General features: G+C 38.4%; 1 pseudogene; it reads left to right on the plus strand.

Moving 5' to 3' along the window:
• Positions 1–2,363: 2,363 nt before the first annotated feature.
• LOC100684782 lies at positions 2,364–5,476 on the plus strand (annotated as a pseudogene).
• The last annotated feature ends 3,476 nt before the right edge of the window (positions 5,477–8,952 follow it).

Genomic DNA, 8,952 nt, shown 5'->3' on the forward strand with positions numbered 1-8,952 from the left:
GCATAAGAAATACTAAAAATTAGAGCAGAAATCAATGAAATTGAAAATAGGAAATTAACAGAGAAAATTAACAAGACCCAAAACTCAATTTTTGAAAAGATCATAAAATTGATAAGCCAGCTAGCTAAGACAAGAAAAAGATTAAAAAACATAATTGCTAATCTCAGAAATGAAAGGAAATGCATCAATACAAATCATATGGACATGAAAAGGATAGAAAAGGAATGTTATAAACCCCCTCTAAGCCCACAAGTTTGATAACACAAATGAAATAGAGTAATTCCTTGCACAACAAAGTCTGCCAAAACTCATACAAGAAGAAATAGACTACTTGAACAAGTGTTACAAAAGACACTGATGCACTAGGCCCAGTGTATTTAGTGAGTACACTGAATTTGCTAGTGTGGATTCACTAGCAAATTCTACCACACATTTAAGAAGGAAATTATGCCAAGTCTCTACAGTCTTTTCCAGAAGATAGAAGCAGAGGACTATCCTTAGCTCACTCTCTGAAGCCAACATTACTCTGATAAGAAAATCAGACAGAAACATTATAAGAAAAGAAAGCTGCAGACTAACATCTCTCATGAACATAGATGCAAAATCCTCAAACAAATATAGAAAAACAAATCCTACAATGTCTAAAAACAATTATACACCACAGCCAAATGGGATTTATCCCAAGTATGCAAGTTTGTTTTAACATCTCAAAATTAATGTAAGTCATAACATCAACAAGCTGAAAAAGAAGAAAATCACAGAATCATATCTGTAGATGCAGGAAAAGCATTTGACAAAATCCAAAACCCAGTCATAAAAAAAAAAAAATTGAAAACAAACAAAACAAAGCAAAACCCCTTAGCAAACTAAGAGTAAAAGGGAACTTCTTCAAATAGATAGGAACATCTACAGAAAAGCTACAGCTAATGTCATATTTAATGGTGTGAAAGTTGAAGCTTTCCCACTAATATCAGGTGCAAGGATGTCTCCTCTCCCCACTCCTTTTCAGCATCATACTGGAAGTCCTTGATGATGCAAGAAGACAAGGAAATGAAATAAAAGGTAGACAGATTGAGAAGGAATGAATAAAAATATCTTTGTTCCCAGATAATAGAATTACCTATGTAAAAAATCCAGAAGAATCAACCAAAAAAAGAAAAAAAATTCTAGAACTGATAGGTAATTATAACAAGGTTACAGGATACAAGGTTAATATACAAAAGTTTATGAACAGATGTTTACATCCACGGTTATTCAGAAATTGCAAATTTAAAACAGCAGTGAGATACCTTTCCATACCTATTAGAATGACCAAATTCAAAACACTCAAAACACCAAATGCTGATGAGAATGGAACAATGGGAACTGTGGTTCATTGTTAGTGAAAATGCAAAATAACACAGACACTTTGGAAAACAGATTGCCAATTTCATACTAAACAAAGTACATTCTGACTGTATGATCCAATAATTATGCTCTTGATATTTCCCCAAATGAGTTAAAAACATATATCCACACAAAAATCTCCCTATGAATATTTACAGCAGCTTTATTCATAATTGCCATTTAAAAGTAACCAAGATGTCCCTCATGAGGTAAATCGATAAACAAACTGTGGTACATCCAAACAGTGTAATATTATTAAGCAATAAAAAGATATGAGATATCAGGATGCCTGGGTGGCTCAGTGTTTGGCTTAGGGCATGATCCTGGGGTTCTGGGATCAAGTCTGCATCAGGATCCCCACAGGAAGCCTACAGGCAGCCTGCTTCTCCCTCTGCCTTTGTCTCTGCCTCTCTCTCTGTGTCTGTTGTGAATAAATAAAAAATAAAATCTTAAAAAAAAAGATGAGATATCAAGACATGAAAAGACATGGAGGAGCCTTAAATAGGTATTACTAAGTGACAGAAGCCAACCTGAAAAGGTTTTCTACCATGGAACTCCAACTATATGACTCTGTGGAGAAGGCAAAATTATGGAAACAATATAAAGATCAGTGGCTACCCAGGGTTGGGAGAGAGGAGAGGAAGGAATGGTCAGAGCATAGATGACTTTTAGGGCAGTGAAAACATTCTATATGATATTATCATGATGGATACGTGCCATCATACATTAGCCCAAACTCACAGAATGTACAACACCAAGAGTGAGCCATAAGTTAAATTATGGATTTTAGGGGATAATGATGTGTCTATGTAGGTCTATTGATTATAACAAATGTAGCACTGTGGATGTTGATAGTGGAAGAGGCTGTGCATGTTGTGGGGGCTGGGGTTACATGGGGATTCCCTGTCCCTTCCACTCAATTTTTTTCAGGTAATTTAAAACTGCTCTAAGTCTCCAGCTGTGGGCCTGTGGGGAGCATGGCAGTGGTTTTTGAGTGGAGACAAGGAGAAGGAGTTGCCAAGAGGTGGCTGGAAGTCTTGTTGAGAGAACTTAGAGAAATCTTAGCAATTTCAGGAAACCAAAAGTTGTTACCACCTGGAGAAGAAAACCAGGTCCTGGAATTATTAATTCACAGAGATGTGGAATTTCAAGAACTGATGAAATTGGCACTTAATCAAGGAAAAATCCATCATTAAATGCAAGTTGTAGAAAAGAAAGTGGAGAAGAGAGACAGTGATGTTCAGCAACTACAGAAATAGCTAAAAGAAGTAGAGCAACTACTGGCAACAGTTGTTTACCAAGCAAAAAAAAAAAAAAAAAAAACTCAAATCAATACAAAAAGCAAGAAAAGCTGCCATCTCCTCCGAAGAAATAATTAAGTGTGCACATAGGATTAGTGCAAGTAACCCTGTGTGTGCCACCACTGACCTGGGTTCCAGGGGACCATATCTGACTGAACTGAGATGAGAAGTGGATTAGTGGGTCAAATGAACAATCCTCCCACTAACGGTGTTAATGCTCATTTACCAGGGGATTTACTTGCTACAGGGAGATTGCCAGATGTCCTTGCTCCACAATGCCCATGGCAGTCAAATGCCATGCCAATGAATATGCTACCACCAAGTCACAGAAGTCACTGTTTGTTGAGACCTCTGGGGCATAATAAAGAAAATGAAGAAGATGTAGACTATGTCAACAGATACATTTATCAGTAGTGATTCTGATCAAAAAACAAGAAACAAAATTCATACAGACTTGAATACCATGGGCAGGAGGGGAGGGTACCTGGATGGCTCAATAGGTTAAACACTGGACTTTTGATTTTGGCTTGGGTCATGATCTCAGGGTCATGAGATCAAGCCCTGTTTAGGCTTCACGCTGTGCGTGCAATCTGCTTAAGATTCTCTCTCTCCCTCTGCGTCTCCCCCCACCACTCTCCCTCTCTAAAAACGAACAAAACAGAATTGAATATTATAGAATTCTGTTTCTTAAACAATTGCAAGCCTGTAAAAAAAAAAAAATAGCCAAATAATACTGGCTACAGTGGAATTGTGCAGCCCACTAAAAATCACTGGGCTTCCTTTTTAAAGCCAAAAATCATGATTTCAATTCTAAACCACTAAGTGAATATTTAAAGAATAATCAAAATCTACTGTTGAGGGGAAAAAAAAAGCATTTTAGTGCCTCTTTACCCTGTTATTCCAGTTAAGTTGGACTTGTACTTAGTAGTTCTGGAAATAAAAGTTGAGGGAAATGACCCGTGTACATATCACTAATCAGCCCCTGGAATTATTCAGAAAAGCATTTAAAATAAGTGCAGTGGATCACTGAATGTATATAATATCTCAAAATAACAAAACTCTTATTTGAAAGTGAAAGCTGGTAGCTTCTGTCACAATAACGGAGGAAATTGTCTCAATTTGTGCTATCTGTAATTATTGTAGCCTTTGTAAATAAATTCACTTTTGTTTGTTAAAAAATAAAATAAAAATAATATAACTGCTCTAAAAGAGCAATGACATGGACGGAGCTAGAGATTATTATGCTAAGTGAAATAAGTCAGAGAAAGACAAATACCGTGTGATTTCATTCATATGTGGAACTTAAGAAACAAAATTAATGAACATAGGGGAAAGAAAAAAAAAGAAAGAGAGGGAGGCAAACTGGAAGAGAGACTCTTGACTATAGACAAGGAACTGAAGGTTGATGGAGTGAGGTGGGTGGGGGATGGGCTGGATGGGGGATGGGCATTAAGGAGGGTACTTGTGATGAGCACCACATGTTGTAGGTACGCGATGAAACACTGAATTCTACTCCTGAAACCAAGATTATATTACACGTTAACTAACTAGAATTTAAATCAAAACTTGAAGCATTAAAAAGAAACTGCTCTAAGAAAAGGTGTTTATTAAAAAAAAAATTACACACATGGATCTTAAAACAGAAAGCAAAAACTTATAAGCTAGAAAGAAAAAGAGACAAACCCACAAGTTACATACTGCATTATTCCATTTATATTACATTCTTGCAAAGGCAAATTATAGAGCTAGAAAACAGATCAGTGACTGCCCAGGACTGTGGGCTGGGGGAAGGGCTCACCACAAGAGGGAACAGGAAAATGTTTCAGGGTGATGAAACTGTACAAAATCTTTATTGTGGTCGTAATTGCAAGCCTATATACATTTGTCAAAACTTATTGAGCCCTACACTAAAAGGGAGGATTTTACTATACCTAAATTAATTTTTTTTTAATTTTTCAACCAGGAAAAATAAACACTAAAAAGTGACAAAATATTCATTGCAATCTCTATCTGCAGCTATCTGTCTTACTTCTAGCAATTCAATTAACTAGGAAAACTTATTTCTAAGATTAGCACTCGCACTTCTCAGCTGCGCCAAAATCAAAACTACCCCAGGGATCACTTTTCTCGTGAAAAAGTGAAATGAGGGTATTCAATAAACAAAGGAAATTATGTCTGAGACCTCTTTCGGAATACATGCCATTGCATGGATTCAGTGCACATCTGTTTAAGCAATTCTTGTAGGTTTTTGTCTGCTAACCATCTTCATAAACTCATCTGCAAGTTGAAAAAAAAAAGCAGTATGAATCACTGTATAGCCAAAGATGTGGTTATTCACTGAAACTCAGCATTGGAAAGCAACTTGATGATCAGACATTCCAAATCCTTATTGTAAAGCACATTGGTGCCAGATGGGTTAGTGCCCAAGGCAGCTTGTTGGTGACCACCCTGGACCATGTCAGATTGTTTCAGCTGCTTTTGCTTCTGCTTTCCATCTCCATCCAGCACGTAGTGGAGTGTAACAAGCGTAGTCATGTTTTTCTTTTACTCCAAACTTCCCAAAGCATTCCCATCTCACTCGAAAGGAAATCCAAAGTCCATGCGGTAGTAAGTATGGGCTCACAAAGATACATCCCCTTCTTGCTTCTGAGACTTTACTTCTTATGACTCTTTGTCCTCATTCTTTCTGTTCCAGGAACATAGGATTCATTGCTGTACTTCAACCCACTATGGAGCTGGCTCCTCTTCGAGAATGCTCTTCCCTGGCCTCACTTTGCCTCTGGTTCTAGCTCTTTCAGTTCCTCTAGGTCTTTAATCAAATGCTACCTGAAACTATTAAGCCATCATATTTAAAGATAAAACTTCCCATCCCCATTGACTATGTTCTTCTTGTCACTTAGAAGTATGTGACATGCTGTAGATTTTTAAATAATGTTTGCTCAGTTCTATCCAACTATGATGGACCTCCTCAGGACAGGGAAAAATGGATAAGAGAGTTACTCCCAAGGAGCAGAATTAGAGTTAATCAAAAAAATATCCACCATCAGCCACAGGGTCTTCACAAAACCTACTCAGAATTCATTCTTAAATGCCATAGACGGTGGAAGCTATCTGCCTCCCATTATTTAATTCTTTTCTGCACTGGAGATTGTGTTCCAGTTACCATGCACCTGTTCCACATCACTGCTGGTGTGAGGGAGGTAAACATGACTTGTCTACGGGGTGACAGCTTTTAAACACTGTCAGCAGATAGTACTGAGGTCTGGACTTGTACTGACTGGTGGGACACTGGGTTGTCTCCCTTGGGAATGGGCAAGAATATTCCCCTTAGGAAGATGAGTGCAAACATATTACCTGGCTAAATGGACAAGAAAACTCATGCACCTCTCCTCATAGTATAGAGCTGTCACTGGAAACGCTGGCCACAGCCAGAGTGACAGACTCCAGCCATCTCTTTGCCTCTAGAAAGGACCACGGACATAGTCCTTGCCAATAGAACATAAACAGCAGTATATTTGTCACTAAAAAGTCACAGCAGAAGAAAAGTCGAGATGAATCCTTCACCCTGTCATGTTCCTTCTGTTGATTGGGGAGTGGAGGAGCAAAGTGTGAGCAACCACAGAGTGGTAGCCATCATGGTTGGATCAGAACCATGAACTTGGACTTCTATGTGAGCAAGTGCCAAAACTTCACTGTGTGAAGCCCCTGAAAGGCTGAGGTCCATTAACTGTACCAGCTCTTACTCTACCTAATGCACACCTAATGCACACTCAGAGCTGCTTTCCTATTGATGACCTCCTGAGTCTCTTTAAAAAATGTTTTCACCCTCTCCTAAAGTTAGAAAGCGAAAGGTATGAGCTAATGGCTCCCAAATACCACCACACACACACACACACACAAATATACACACACACAAAGTGTATTTGCCTAAATGGACTCTCAAGTGACTGTAAACCAGACAAAATTTCCTGTTTATTTTCTTTGCATTCATAGATATGCATTATGCAGTGTTCTCTGGTTATTAATGATGATGATTTTTTAAATGACAATTCCTAGTATCCCATTAAATCATAATATGGAATTATTAGCACTAAACAGAGGCCACTATAAAGTGTTCTGTGAAGAGATCAAAGAAAATCTGAAAACTTGGGAGTCGGTAACAAGAAGTCCGGAGGAGTAGCAAGAATTAGACGATGAAGATCCCTCCCTGCATGCCCGAATAAAGTGTTTGGACCTGATCCTAAGTAAATGTTCACTTACATGTTTAAGGTTCTTTCTGCTTAAAGGTCACCTGTTCAGAAAACTCTTCCCGGACCACCCACTTAACTAGAAGCTCCGTCCTGGAAGTATGTTATCTCTGCATCACACGATCCCTTCATCCACCTTCCTCACCAGAATAGAAGCTTCCAGAGTCAGGGATTGTTGTCTTACTTATCCACCACTTATTCTCAGGGTGAGCAGATTATCTGTCCCAGGGTGGACATTTGATAAGTAACCGTCGACTAATTAAAACAGGGAGTGTTTGTGACAGGTCTGTGTCAATTTGTGCATGTGTCTAGACTCACAGGAGTCTAGAAGTGCTGTCCCAAATGGCAAATAAACCCTTCAACCTTAGAGTCAGAAATTTATACTTACATATTGTTTGTTTTAAAGATTTTATTTATTCATGAGAAGAGCAAAGAGAGAGGCAGAGGAAGAAGCAGGCTCCCTGCAGGAAGCTCCATGCGGGACTCAATCCTGGAAATCTGGGATCACGACCTGAGCCAAAGGCAGATGCTCAACCACAGAGCCACCCAGGTGCCCCTATACTTACATATTTTGTAAGGTGGATGTATAATTGTTATGTGCTTCTTCGAGTTTTGCCAGTTCATTTCTCTATAAGTAGGAACATTCATACAGTGAGTGCCAGGCTGCCTTCTAGAACAAGCAGACATGAGCCAGCCTTCCTGGTTACCTGGAGAGCATAGTATATAGCAGTGGCATGAGGACACATCTTCAAGCCATCCCAGAGCTGGAAAGCTCATTCTTGAACATATTAACTAATGAGGTGGGTTGTTTGGGTTCTTTTTAAATTCTACATGCCAATCCTCATTGGATTCCCTTGTCACCTCCAAAGCAGTCCCACCCTGCTATCACATAGGCATTGAAAATACCTGTTTGGGAATGAGAAAAAATACTGCTGTTTCTGTAATGCCATTCGACATGATATGAACACATTAAGCTAAAAAGTATTTATCGTTCTCCAAATCCCTTTTCTGAGCCAAGGTGCATGTTGAGTAAACAGCAAGCTGCTTAAGGAATTTGGAGAAGAATAAAGTCTAGACACTAGTGAGATAATAAGAAAGAGCAAAATAACAGGTCTTCTCAAGAGTATTTGGTCGAGTGTGTTAAACCTGAATCTCTCACTGCAGGTAAAATTTATATTTAGTTCTTAACAATATAAATAAAGCTCCTCAAAGGGCAACCTGAAATACGTCAGGCACAAGAGTGTCTCCACTGAAAGGGACTCTCATGGGTGTGTGCTGCTAAAAACCTTTCACATCTGTGGAGAATGGAATGCCACCGTGACCTCAGCAGCAGCAATCAACAGGGGGTTGAACTGATTACTTGCAGAATTCATTGCCTGGAAGCCTCTGCCTGTGGTCTCAGTACAACAGTAACACAACGCTACAGCTCTGTTTTTATCTGCTTATTCAGAGGTGATCAAGTTCAGGAAAAATGATTCACTATAACCAAACTCCTGAGAGATTGATTTATGAACCAGAATGCCAATACTATCAGTTGATAACATGAGGTTTAGCTGAGGAAGTAGCGGGCATCTGTTGTACAATCAATAGAGTCCTTTCCTAGAAGTCAAGTTTCTCTAACAAATTTATTTTCAGGCTATATTCCTTATTTCACTTAGTTCATCTATTACAATAAGCTCTTAGGTGACTTTCCCAGGAATTAAAACACTGAAATTATCACATATTTCTGTAATGCGAAGCTACTATTCATGAGCTCAAAGACAGGGTTAGGCACAGGGTTTCCTAATCCCCATAAAGTTACTAGACTACTAGTTGAAAATTCATGCCAATCTAAACTATTATATAAACACAATAATCAGTTTATAGTTTATGTAAATTCACAAAAAAACGCTGTAGTCAATAGAAATGTTTATACTTTCCCATAGAAGAGTCATCTTGTTGTCTGATTCATGAATTATTTTTACAGTAATGGTTTCTTTTTAATAATTTATGTTCATGTGAATTATGGATCCCTCTGC

Source organism: Canis lupus, chromosome 1 (assembly GCF_011100685.1).
Source record: "Canis lupus familiaris isolate Mischka breed German Shepherd chromosome 1, alternate assembly UU_Cfam_GSD_1.0, whole genome shotgun sequence".
NCBI classification, from domain to species: domain Eukaryota; kingdom Metazoa; phylum Chordata; class Mammalia; order Carnivora; family Canidae; genus Canis; species Canis lupus.